General features: G+C 43.8%; 1 long non-coding RNA gene across 1 annotated transcript in view; it reads right to left on the reverse strand.

Annotated features, from left to right (window-relative positions):
• Positions 1 to 3,851, reverse strand: part of LOC122540240 — a 23,840-nt gene extending 19,989 nt beyond the window's left edge. The window contains exon 1 of the long non-coding RNA XR_006309259.1: positions 3,607 to 3,851. This is a non-coding gene — a long non-coding RNA (uncharacterized LOC122540240). The remainder of the gene's footprint in view (positions 1 to 3,606) is intronic.
• Positions 3,852 to 13,257: the final 9,406 nt, after the last annotated feature.

The raw sequence follows: 13,257 nt of genomic DNA on the forward strand, positions 1-13,257 counted from the left end.
CAAGTTGCGGCTGTACAGGACATTGGTTAGGCCTCTGTTGAAATATTGCGTGCAATTCTGGTCCCCTTCCTATCAGAAAGATGTTGTGAAACTTGAAAGAGTTCAGAAAAGATTTACAAAGATGTTGCCAGAGTTGGAGGATTTGAGCTATAGGAAGAGGCTAAACAGGCTGATGCTGTTTTCCCTGGAATGTCGGAGGCTGAGGGGTGACCTTATAAAAGTTTACAAAATTATGAGGGGCATGGATAGGATAAATAGACAAAGTCTTTTCCTGGTTGGGGGAGTCCACAACTAGAGGGCATAGGTTTAGAATGAGAGTGGAAAGATATAAAAGGGACCTAAGGGGCAACTGTTTCACACAGAGGGTGGTACATATATGGAATGAGTTACCAGAGGAAGTGGTGGAGGCTGGTACATTGCACATTTAAAAGGCATTGGATGGGTATTTGAGTAGGAAGGGTTTGGAGGGATATGGGCCAGGTGCTGGCAGCTGGGACTAGATTGGGTTGAGATAACTGGTTGGCATGAACGTGGTGGACCAAAGGGTCTGTTTCCGTGCTGTACATCTCAATGTCTCTATGACTCTATGACAGTCAACATGGTTTTGTGAAGGGTAGGTTGTGCCTCACAAACCTTGTTGAGTTCTTTGAGATGGTGACCAAACAGGTGGATGAGGGTAAAAAGGTTATTTGTTGTATATGGATTTCAGTATGGCGTTTGACAAAATTCCCCACGGTAGGCTATTGCACAAAATACAGAGGCATGATTGAGGGTGATTTAGTAGTTTGGATGAGAAATTAGCTACCTGGATGAAGACAGAGGGTGGTGGTGATGGGAAATGTTCATCCTTGAGTTCAGTTACTAGTGGTGTACCGCAAGGATCTGATTTGGGGCCACTGCTATTTGTCATTTTTATAAATGACCTGGATGAGGGCATGGAAGGATGGGTTAGTAAATTTGCGGATGACACTAAGCTAGGTGGAGTTGTAGACAGTGTGGAAGGATGTTCAGGTTACAGTGAGACATAGATAAGCTGCAGAGCTGGGCTGAGAAGTGGCAAGTGGAGTTTAATGTGGAAAAGTGTGAGGTGTTTCAATTTGAAAGAAGTAACAGGAATACAGAGTGCTGAGCTAATGGTAAAATTCTTGGTAGTGTTGCTGAGCAGAGAGATCTCAGTGTCCATGTGCATAGGTCCCTGAAAGTTGCCACCCAGGTTGGTAGGGTTTTATGACGGTGTACGATGTGTTAGCTTTCATTGGTAGAGGGATTAAGTTTCAGAGCCATGAGGTCATATTGCAGCTGTGGATAAACTCTGGCCGGTTGCCCTTGGAATATTGCAGTTCTGGTCGCCACATTATAGGAAGGATGTGGAAGCGTTAAAAAGGCTGCAGAGGAGATTTACCAGGATGTTTCCTGGTATGGAGGAAAGGTCTTATGAGGAAAGGCTGAGGAACTTGAGGCTACTTTCATTAGAGAGAAGGTTAACAGATGACTTAATAGAGACATACAAGATGAACAGAGGATTAGATAGGGTGAGAGCCTTTTTCCTCGGATGGTGATGGCTGGCATGAGGGAGATATCTTTAAATTGAGGGGTGACAGATATAAGACAGATGTCAGAGGTAGGTTCTTTACTCAGAGAGTAGTAAGGGTGGGGAATGTCCTGCCTGCAACAGTAGTGGACTCACCATCATTAATGGCATTTAAATAGTCATTGGATAAATATATGGATGAAAATGGAATAGGTTAGATGGGCTTCAGTTGGTTTCACAGGATGGCAACATCACGGGCCAAAGGGTCTGTACTGTGTAGCAATGTTCTATGTTCCATCTGCAGTTAAAATTGCCAGTCATCAGCTCGTGGTGACTACAGTGTGGATAATTGATCTGTGTGATTAGAAATGCCCTTTGACCCAGTTTTTACTCAGTCAGTAGATTTAAAATTCCACACTGAAATTTTGACTTTGGTTCAGTCTTCAATTTTAATGAAGATTGTGTAACTTCCAACAGCTGATTTATTTTCTTTCTGAATCATAGCACCTCACTTTAAAATATGATTTGTTGATAATTATTGGTCCAGCAGCATGGCATTTATTTTGAGATGTGAGGAGTCCATGGTAATAACCCAATCTTCTCCTGATGTTACCGATGGCAGACACACTGAAAACTCAGCATGCACACAGCCAGGTCGCAAAGGCTCAGGGGAGTAGTCCTTACTGAAAATCATGGAGGCACCCATAGTCAGGAGGTCCCAGCAAAGTAAGTCGAGGGCAGCCTCAGTTCCAAGTGCCTGGACTTGGCCTAGTCAGGCACCCTGTCACAGTTTTCTCAGTGTGTAGTCCCATGCCTCAGCAGTAAGTGAGTGGGTCACCATCTGTCCAATGGCTCAAAAGTGCCCAGTCAGCAGAGGTGAGCCGCAGGGTTAGTATGGTTGGGCAGATGTACAGCCATGAGGGGTAAGCCAAGGTCAGTCCATCCACAGAATCTGAGGCAAAGCGGCTTGGAGAGAGATAAGGAGGAGAAAGTGAGGTCTGCAGATGCTGGAGATCAGAGCTGAAAATGTGTTGCTGGAAAAGCGCAGCAGGTCAGGCAGCATCCAGGGAACAGGAAAATCGACGTTTCGGGCATAAGCCCTTCTTCAGGAATGAAGAAAGTGTGTCCAGCAGACTAAGATAAAAGGTAGGGAGGAGGGACTTGGGGGAGGGGCGTCGGATTTCCGACACCCCTCCCCCAAGTCCCTCCTCCCTACCTTTTATCTTAGCCTGAGAGATAAGGAGGCCTACTGCCCTGGAAAGGAGATTCACCAACCTATTCTTCTGGGGGCTCAATGCTGGAGGGGACAGGATGGCAATTGTTAAGGACCTACAGTATCTGCAAGGGCAGCTATACGATAAAGGGTGAATGGGAAGGAGGTAATGTGGGAGGGGGGTTTATTGGCTGTCAGGAGCACCTTAGTTTCAAGGGTGGGTGGGGACAGTGTTTGACCATACCATGGCATGATCAGCTCATATGCCAGGCCTGGAGGGCAAGGTGGGTAGGGGCAGGCTCAGGTGGATGATTGGACTGGGACCTGGGGAGGTGCATGGCCGATGGGAATGGCAAACTGGAAGAGGATCTAGATATTCAGGGTTTTACCAACCTGTCTGTTGCTCCTGTTCCTCCCTGTGCCTGGGGGTCAGCTCTCTGATTACTGACACCACACAGGGCCCTCTCCTGCCTGAGCCTGAGCAGGTGCTTGGTCTCCAGTGAGCCTCCGAGTGCCAGCTGCCTGGAGCGTTCCTTCCTCAGCCAGCAGCAGAGCTGTCACGGTGAGGTGCTCACCAGATTGTGGACCCTCGCACTTTCTAATCCTAATGTTCACACCACGGGGGTCACTATCTGAGCTGGTGGCGGAGAAAGAGGTAGCCTTGCCAATGCTTCCTCAACACTCTAATCTTGAGAAGGAGGAAACTGGCCATTTCACCGCAGTGGTGCTGGAGATACTGGCAGCAACTACAAGACACAGGGGAGAGAAGGCATCTAAACAACTGGTGGAAATGGTTTGCAATGAGTGAGACTGACAGTGGGGTTAATGTAAGAACTGCAGTGGAATAAAGAGAGGTACTCACTGGGTTAGAGGGATATGGATGTATCAGCATTCCTACCCTGCAGAGTTTTCTTCTATTAGGAGTAAGGAGTCTGATGTCGGGCATTCCCCACTACTCATCAAGATCTTTCTGCCCTATTCTGGGCTGTCTTCACCTGGAATGAGAGAAAAGTACTGAGAACTAGAAGTGGGTGACGTAGCTGGTGCAGGTGGGAAATGTTGTTTTGGTAACTCAAAGGTATGGTGGCTCTATGGTTAGCACTGCTGCCTCACAACACCAGGAACCCAAGTTCAATTCCAGCCTTAGGTGACTGTGTGGAGTTTGCACATTCTCCCTGTGTCTGCGTGAGTTTCTTCCCATAGTCCAACAATGTGCAGCTTAGGTGGATTGGCCATGGGAAATGCAGGGTTATGGTGGGTCTGGGTGGGATACTCTTCAGAAGGTCATTGTGGACTTGACGGGCCAAATGGCCTTCTTCTACACTGTAGGGATTTTATTCTATGATCTATGAACTTGAGTGAGGAGATAGCGCACAGACCATGCAGAACTACTGGTGTGGGAAGTTGGCGGGTTGAGAGAGAGTGAGGAAGCATTGTTACAGGCAGCAGTGAGAGTGGCAGAAGATGAGTCTTGGTGGGAGCTGGATACAGTAACAGAGATAGATAGCAGGGAGAAGAATGTGGCATTTACCCTGGTGGAGTAGAGCAGGTCAATGATTTTCTCACAGCACTGATGACTGTTCCTCATCACCATGAAGGACAGTGACCTCAGACAGTGCTGCCAACATCTGGTAACATGGTCCCTCTGCCAGTCCTTTGGGAAGAGGATGCTCTTCCTCTGTGCCACTCCCTCCACCTCGACCTCAGATCTCCAACAGAGAAGTGTGGTGCCATCTTCCCCTTTCCAAACTTTTCTATTACTGTTTTTCACCGAGCAGACCAATTTCAGAATGCCAATGCTTGTCTGGGTGCAGTTTTAAAGATGGCGGGGGCACCAGGGATACTGGTCTCTTGGCAGTTTTTGGTAACTGATAAGTTGTTTTGGGAATGGCACATGCTAAGATGGAGGTAGAATTGGAACATGGGAATGGGGTAAATAGTTAATGAGGTGGGGTGGGAAAATACAGACAGAAATTCTGTAAGATCTCATGATGAAAATCTCTCCTAAAAATGCAAAGCAACACAGACTTGGCTAAAAAACATTAAATTCAGCCCACCGTATTTAATTATAATTTCTGTCCTTTGACCTGCAATCTCCCAACAGTTTAATAAATGCACTGGGGCAGGTTTAACCTTCTGTTGGAGAACTTTTGATTGGACATATTCTCTCTGAACCACATCACCCTTGGCCGTGTCCGCTCAAATTGATTGTCCTCATGGAGCCTGCCACACAGCTTTAAGAGTGTGGAAGACTGGGAAATGTACCAGTTGGCAAGCCAGGTACATTTCCATGGTATGATCACAGTGAATACTTCAGTTAATATTCAGGAAGAGCGCCATCATAAACAACTGACAGTTTGAGAACACCTACCTCAATTGACCTTTTCTGAATTCAAGCCCTGTGAAGAAGGTTCAATAGATTACAAAGTAACGTATTTTGTGGAAGTGGAAGTAAAAATATTAGTATATTTTACCAACAATAATTGTTTCATCAAAGCTACTTCTGTACCCAAACATGTGCATTTGAAAAATAAATGCTGTGCACAGCCTTCGGCTGCCTCCCACCTCCTAAACCCCACCTTTAATATCCAAGGTGCTGGTCAACAACTGGCTGTGAAGCTGCACCATGAAAAGTTGTCTCAGGTTAATCGTGGACTATGCTGACTACCTGAAATGCAGGGGTTTTCTCTGCTCTCTTGATCAATGTTTGACTCTCAACCAGACCTGAATTTCTGATCAATGTCACATTACTGAATGTGGCTGGCATATAGCCTGTGTTACAGCACAGATGACAGGCAGAGTTCTCTGGGCGCGAAACAGATTGCTTGTTCTGCATCCCCACACAGGATTTTCAGCAGCTAGATGACCATGTGGAAGTGCACTTCTGCCTGTTGTTAACACAATCTTTTCCCCTCGGGGGGAGAAAGCTCACCCTTTGAGGTGTCTAGTTGGACATGATCACCATAATAGGCACTGCTAGGACTGTGCCTAGCCCTGTGAAAAAGGTTCAATAGATTACAAAGTGAGGTATTTCAGGAATTGGGTGCAGAGGGTTTGGCTATCACAGGGAGGAGTTGAGGCATTTGGAGTGGGTGGTAGCGGAGTAGAGGAATGGTTTGGAGAGCAAGTGGTCAGGAAGAAAGGGTGTCATTATCTTCTATGCTCCCACTAGGGGTTGCGTGCAATTTGCAAAGCACATCCCGGTAAAGATGGTCACCCCTTTTCCCACCCACCTTTATGAAAACTGTTTTTTAGAAATGGTCTGCTCACTCCTGACCGGCTGCCCATGCCAATGGTAGTTTATTATTCAGGGCAATGGGCTTGTTAACGAGGCTCTTCGACCTTTAATAATTAGTTTAAACCTGTCAGTTTGGCTGCTGATGTTGGCACCAGTCCACTTAGCTGATTATAAGGGTGAAGCTCTGAGGTGAGTGGGAAGGTGGTGGGTTAATCACCTGACCCATTTAACATGTCCCCTGCCAATAACCCACCTGGTGGGGGTGGGGCACCTAAAAATCCAGCCCTACATTTCATATGTACTTTGTTGGCTGTGAAGCACAACAGGACATCTCAACTCCATGGTAAGAGGCGATATGAACACAAGACATTCTTTTTGTTTCTGATCTCTACTGGACTGGTGAATGTAAAGCTTGGTTTCTATAGTGAGAGAGCAACAGGAAATTGGGTTGGGTCTGGCATATGTCCTGCTTTCCAGCAGTACCCAGAGACCCCTGCTGGGAAAAAGAAAGACACAGCACAGATACTCCATTGGTTAAGAGATCTCAGCCAGAGATGATATGCACACTCACCAGCAGGATTATTGATCAGGAACCCAGGTTTCTTTTCCTTTCCTCTGGTCCACAAGCATTGTGATCAACTGTAATTGCTGGATTAAACCCATTTAGCTTGACCTGTGATCGAAGTTGGGAATTTTTGGAAGCAAAGGAACTAAGTCTGTTATCTGTTTGAATGAGAAAACAGGACAATGCAAATCCTTCTTAGTAATTACAAATCGATAATCAAATCATAAAGATATGCAGCTTTGAAATATAGTTCACGGAAATAGGATTGCTGATGATCATGATTCCTGCAATAAAAGGATTTTTCTGTTTTTCGCTGAAGAAGAATTTTGGCTTCTAATTAGTTACTTCATTATTTTAAAGCTCATAAAAAATTGTGGTATTCACAGAGAAGTGTTGCATTTTTGCAGCTATATAAGAAAGTTTGATTTACTGTAGTCAATTAATGCTGCAATAGCACAGACTAGTGGGCAGTAAATGAACATGGAACAAATGGGAATAGACAATTTGGGGAAAATCGGACCAATATCAGGCACTGGGATCACAATGTGCAATTTGCTATGTCATGTGTCGTAGACAGCAAGTCAGTATATCCCTAAGAGACATGCTCAATCTATATCATACTATATGATCTTAGGGTATAAAAGTCACATACCCCATTTTAACCTGAGTCACTTGAAGTTTGACCTATTGGTGGAAGTATGCTGTCCCCTGTAACTGAACAGTTCATTATTTGTCCAGGCATGGATTTCCCTGTGAACGTAATATTGGCATCTGTATTAATGAGCTGTAATAAACATCCATTGGTTCTTTTAATACTATGTTACCCATGTCCCAGTTTCTTAAATTATGAGCGATAACATACGCATTGCTGCATCATGTAAAGGTATCCTCCTGGAGATAAAGTGCACATCACAATTAACCTGCATCCAATAATAGTGATGCAGGCAGCACACAAACTTCCCTGAGACTTACTAGTTCAAAAAATAGTCTTGTGCAACCCAGTATTCAATGGGGCTGCATTTCTCGTCAGGAGCCCTAAGCTTATGCGAGGTTAATATCAATTAAAGGCAAGAAGCACTATTTAAAGAAGAGTGAATATGGTGTCATAGGGCAACAATGATGCAGAGCTTTGAAATCTCCCACCCAGAGTACATTCTGCACCCTTGACGCCCTCAGTGCTTCCTCCAAGTGATGTTTAGCATGGAGGAAGCACTAATTCATCAGCCTGGGGAAGACTGATGAATGGTAATCAATGGGAGGTTTCCTTGTCCACGTTTAACCTGAAGCCATGAGACTCATGGGATCTGGAGTCAATATTGAGGACTCCAGAGCAAATCTCTCCTGACTGTATACCACTATGCCATCACCTCTGCTGGGTCTGAATTGCCAGTGGGACAGGAGATATCCAGGGATAGTGATTAGATTAGATTCTCTACAGTATGGAAATAGGCCCTTTGGCCTGACAAGTCGACACCAACCCTCCGATGAATAACCCACCCAGACCCATTTCCCTCTGACTAATGCACCTAACACTATGGGCAATTTAGCATGGCCAATCCACCTGACCTGCACATCTTTGTGGACTGTGGGAGGAAACCAGAGCACCAGGAGGAAACCCACGCTGACACAGAGAGAATGTATGAACTCCACACAGACAATCACCTGAGGCAGGAATTGAACCCATGTCCCTGGCACTGTGAGGCTCCAGTGCTAACCACTTAGCCATCGTGCCACCACTTCTCTCAATTCAAATGTATTTAATGCAATTCTTTTTCAAGAATTCATGTGACATGCACCATATTTTGTTTAAAGAATGTCGTTTTTCCTGTTAACTTTTGATTCCGTTCAATCTTGCATCAATACTCGATCATCCCACCGAAATTCACCCCTTTTCAATTTTGAGGTTCTACTTCAGATTGTTGCTTGCTTTCACATAGGACATCTGGCACAGGAGGATGATTCAAAGACTTACCTCACCTTCACAGACACCTATCAATCTTTGGCCAATCGATTACTTCTACTAACTGCTTTTACCAGTCACCACCAGTGAACATTGACACGAAGTACTCTTTAAATACTCTATCCTTGCTCTGCACCTCTTTTGTCACAAGAAGACCCAGGCCACCATTCAAATTTGCTTACTTGTTACAAGCTGATATAAGAAGTTTGATATCCATTTTATGTTAATTGCTATTCTGCTCTCATATTCTCCCTGTGCCAGTGATATTTTCTCTGCACTTCTCTCAACTTAAATGTATTTGGTGTGATTCTTTTTGAAGGATTTGCCTGACATGCACCATACAGCCTTATTTTGTTTAACGAATGCCTGTACTTTTGTTAGTTCTTCCTGTTAACTTTTGATTCCATTCTATCTTGCCTCAATACTTGTTCATCCCACTGAAATTCACCCTTTTTCAATCTTGAGGTTCTACTTCAGATTGTTCCTTGCTTTCACATAGGATATATGGCACAGAATTAAGCCATGTGGCTCAACCTGATGTTCTTGCTGCTGTTCATGTGCCACTCAAGGTTCCATTCATCTTCGCCTATCTAAATCTATTGTCTTTCTAACACATCTCTTACATCATTCTTGTAAATGCATCCTCTCCAGTGCCTCCAAATCTTTTTCTAACATGGTGAACAGAACTGTGTGCATATTCTGATGCAGAATTAGCTTAACTTCCTTACTTTTTGATTCAAGAATTAAACCATGTAAATTGGTGCAAATTTTAATGAAACTCATGTATGCTGCATTACTAGTCGGTATCTAATCCAGCAATACTTTCTTGCTAGTTGGACCAAGAACATAATAGTCAAGGAAGTTCTTTGGAATACATTTCAGACATTTCCCTATCCCCGCATACCTCCCCTTTCCCATCACTCTAATATCATCCCAATTGATATGTGGATAATTAAAGCCTTTCAATATCAATATCACCACTCTATAGTTCGTGCATATCTCTGTAATTTCCACATAGATTTGTTCCTCTATCTCTCATTCAATAGTGGAGAGACCATACAATTTTTGTTTTTCACTTCAAACCAAATGGAATCTATCATTATCCCCTCAGGAATCCACTCTTTCTAACACTGTCACTCAATCTCCCTTGTTCCTTCCTTGCCTGTTGAGTGCCCAATCCTCACCATTTTATTATTGCTATACTACATCATATCCTCACACGATGTTGGTGTTTGCAGTTCACCAATATTATTCACTGTATTTTGTACATTTACGTATATTCAATCTAAACTTGCCTTTGTATTCCACACACTTTTCTTAATGAGGGAACCCAATACACTCTTAGATCTGTCCAATTCAGCTCTTCCAGCCATTAGGAGAGGTACATGAGCAATTCCTGATGGCTTGAGTCCTCCAGTCAATATTCTCTACTATGCCCCACCAAATGTAAAATATTCATAGCCTACTTGATTAGCACCTACCTCATGCCCTTGGCTGATGTATTAATACTTCGCCGTGCTGAACATAAATTGAACAAACAGTGAGTGTGGCAACAGCACAGAATATATTCTGGGTAGGGAATTTGAAAGTCGCTCACCAAGAATAGCTCGGCAGCACCACCTACTGACCGAGCTGGCTGAGGTTTAAAGACATATTGCAAGATTGGGTCAGCAGCATATGGTGAAGGAAACAACAAGAGGGAAAAATCTACTTCACCTTGTTCTTACCAACCTACTCGGCATACATGTGTCTATCCATGACAATATCAATAGGAGTGACAACAGCACCATATTGTGAGGTTGAAATCTCCTCTCCACATTGAAGATACCCTTCTCCATTATATTGTATGGCACTACCACCACACTAAATGGACAGGTTTTGAATAGATACAGCCACACATAACTGTGGGTCAATAGCAGCAACAGAATTGTACTCAACCACAATCTGTAACCTATAACCTAGCAAACCCACTCTACCATCAAATAAGGAAAACAATCATGGCTCAATGAAGAGGGCAGGAGGCCAGGCCAGGAGCAGCACCAGATATATGTAGAAATGAGGTGTCAACCTGGTGAAGCTACAACACAGCACGACTAACAGCAGAAGCAACAAGCAATGGACAGGGCTAGATGTTCCCACAACCAACAGATCAGACCTAAGCTCTGCTATCCTGCCACATTCAGTCATGAATATTGGTGAACAATTACAAAATTGTTCCACAAATATCCTGATCTTCAACAATAAAAGCATCCTCACATTAGTGAAAAACACAAGGATGAAGTATTTACATCCATTTTCAGTCAGATGTGCAGAGTGAATGATTCATGATGGTCTCTTCCCAAGGTACCCAGCATCACAGATGCCAATCTTCAAGCAAATCAATTTATGTCAGTTTGATTCAATTCACATAATATCAAGAAATGGTTGAAGACATGGGATACTGCAAAACTTATGGGCCCTGACAACATGCCAGAAATGTTCTGACACACATCTGGAGCAGATGAGACTTGAACCTAGGCCACCCAACTTTGGGGAAAGGACACTACCACTGCACCACTAAAGCCCCTGTTCCTCAGGACAATATCTTGGCCTAACAATCTTTAGCTGCTTCATCAAAGATATTCCCTTCATCACAAGACCAGATATAGAGATGTTCACTGATGATTGCACAATACTCGGCACCATTTACAGCTCCTGAAGCATTCTGTGTTCACAAGCAGCAAGAACTGGATAATATCCAGGCTTGGGGTGTTAAATGGCAAGTCACATTTGTGCCACACAAGTGCCAGGTAATGACCATCTCCAATAAGAGAGAATATATTGGGTGGACTGCAACAGTTCAAGGAGGCAACTCATTATCCCTTCTCAAGTGCAACTAGGGATGGGCAATAAATGCCAGCCAGCCAGTGACATCCCACAAATGAATTTTAAAAATAAACCTTGACATTCAATGGTATTATCATTGCTGAAACCTACACATAAATACAGTGGCCACAACAGCAGGCCAGCAGGTAGGCAAAAGGGGAAGTTGCCATGATCCTGCTTGCTCACTGGAGAGACTAGTGGTGGCTAAACCTGAAAATCACCACACCTCAGGTGAAGACAGAGGTTGAGAAGGAAAGTCCTTCAGGGTAACCTCAGGCAGTGCAGGAACTGACCCTATACTGTTGATATGACTTACCATCTATAAAGATTAGAGTGGTGCTGGAAAAGCACAGCAGGGCAGGTAGCATCCGAGCAACAGGCAAAATCGATGTTTTGGGCAAAAGCCCTTCATCACCATCTGTAGGTGGGGAGCAGAGCGATACAGATGCTTAGGAATTGGGCGACAGGTTTAGACAGTAGATTTGGATCAGCTCAGTCTTGGAGGGCCGAAGGCCCTGTTCCTGGGCTGTAAATTTTCTTTGTTCTTTGTAAAGCCAACTGAGCCAATAGGAAATTTATGGTGACTAACTCACCTCCTCACTCCCAAAACCTGTCCACCGTCTATAAGGCAGAAGTCAGGAGTGTGATGGAATACTTCCATTTTCCTGGGTGGGTGCAGCTCACTTTTTTATGGAGATTCTTTGGAGAATAAAAATGGAAATTGTTTTTCCTTCAAACATTTCAAAGAAAACAACTTGCCAATGATATCCGCATTTTCAGGCACTTCTCTGAGTTTCCATGTTTCCAGCAGAAAAAACAGTTTTGCCCTTTGTGGACTGCATTAGTAAACAGTGAGTACAACTTACCAAAGCAATCCAGAACCCATGGACCACTGAAGAACTTATTCCTGACCTTTTAAAAACATACTTCCTTCTTCAACAAGCATGCTAAAATAAAGAGGCAATCAAGATTAGAATTATCCATAGCTCCAAGTCCAACACATTTTCAAACAAGCAGGTGGTGAAAAGGAATTGTCAAAAATTTCCACAGCAGGCATTGCAATTGCATGGTAGCATGAGCAAAGTCACCCAGCTATCTATCAGTCAACTGCTCAACTTTTGATAGTTCCTGTAAAGCCCACACCAGTGCTTGTAATCTCACATGAACAGCAGAATCTACACGAAGATAAGTAGCTTTAGAGATGAGTATTTTTGAGATCTGATATTATTTTGACAGTATGATCTAGACTTTTAATATAGGGCATGCTATTGGTGCATGGTTCTGGGTGCTAGCTTAGAGTGAATACTAATCCATTTCAATCCATTGCTATGCATTATTGTTGTTGAGTTGAAATCCTGTAACTACCTTCCACACTGTACTCTGAATGCACCTACACTATACAGATTGCGGTGGTTCAAGGGGTGGCCCAATTAGGGATGGGCACAAATCCTGGCCAGGCCATTGATGCTCAAATCAATACAGAATACAGCTCTATTGCTTTGTGTGTGACAGGCTTCCAAGCATCTGTCATCCTGAATATGACATGTACTGACACCTATTTGCTAACCTGAATATAACATGCTGTTATCCTTTATTGAAGTTCAGTTTGATTTAAATAATCCCTACAGTGCATATAGAGGCCATTCAGCTCGTCTGCTTTGCCCCTCCAAGCAGCATCCCATCCTATCTCAGTAACCTCATGTTTATCAGAGATAACTCACCTGCCCTGCACATTTCTGGACATGATGGGTAATTTAGCATGACCAATCCACCTAACCTGCACACCTTTGGACTGTGGGACAAAACTGGAGCACCAGGAGGAAACCCACACGGACATGTGGAGAAATTGCAAACTGCACACAGTCACCCAAAGCTGGAATCAAAC

The sequence above is a fragment of the Chiloscyllium plagiosum genome, chromosome 34 (assembly GCF_004010195.1).
Source record: "Chiloscyllium plagiosum isolate BGI_BamShark_2017 chromosome 34, ASM401019v2, whole genome shotgun sequence".
Classification (NCBI taxonomy): Eukaryota; Metazoa; Chordata; class Chondrichthyes; order Orectolobiformes; family Hemiscylliidae; genus Chiloscyllium; species Chiloscyllium plagiosum.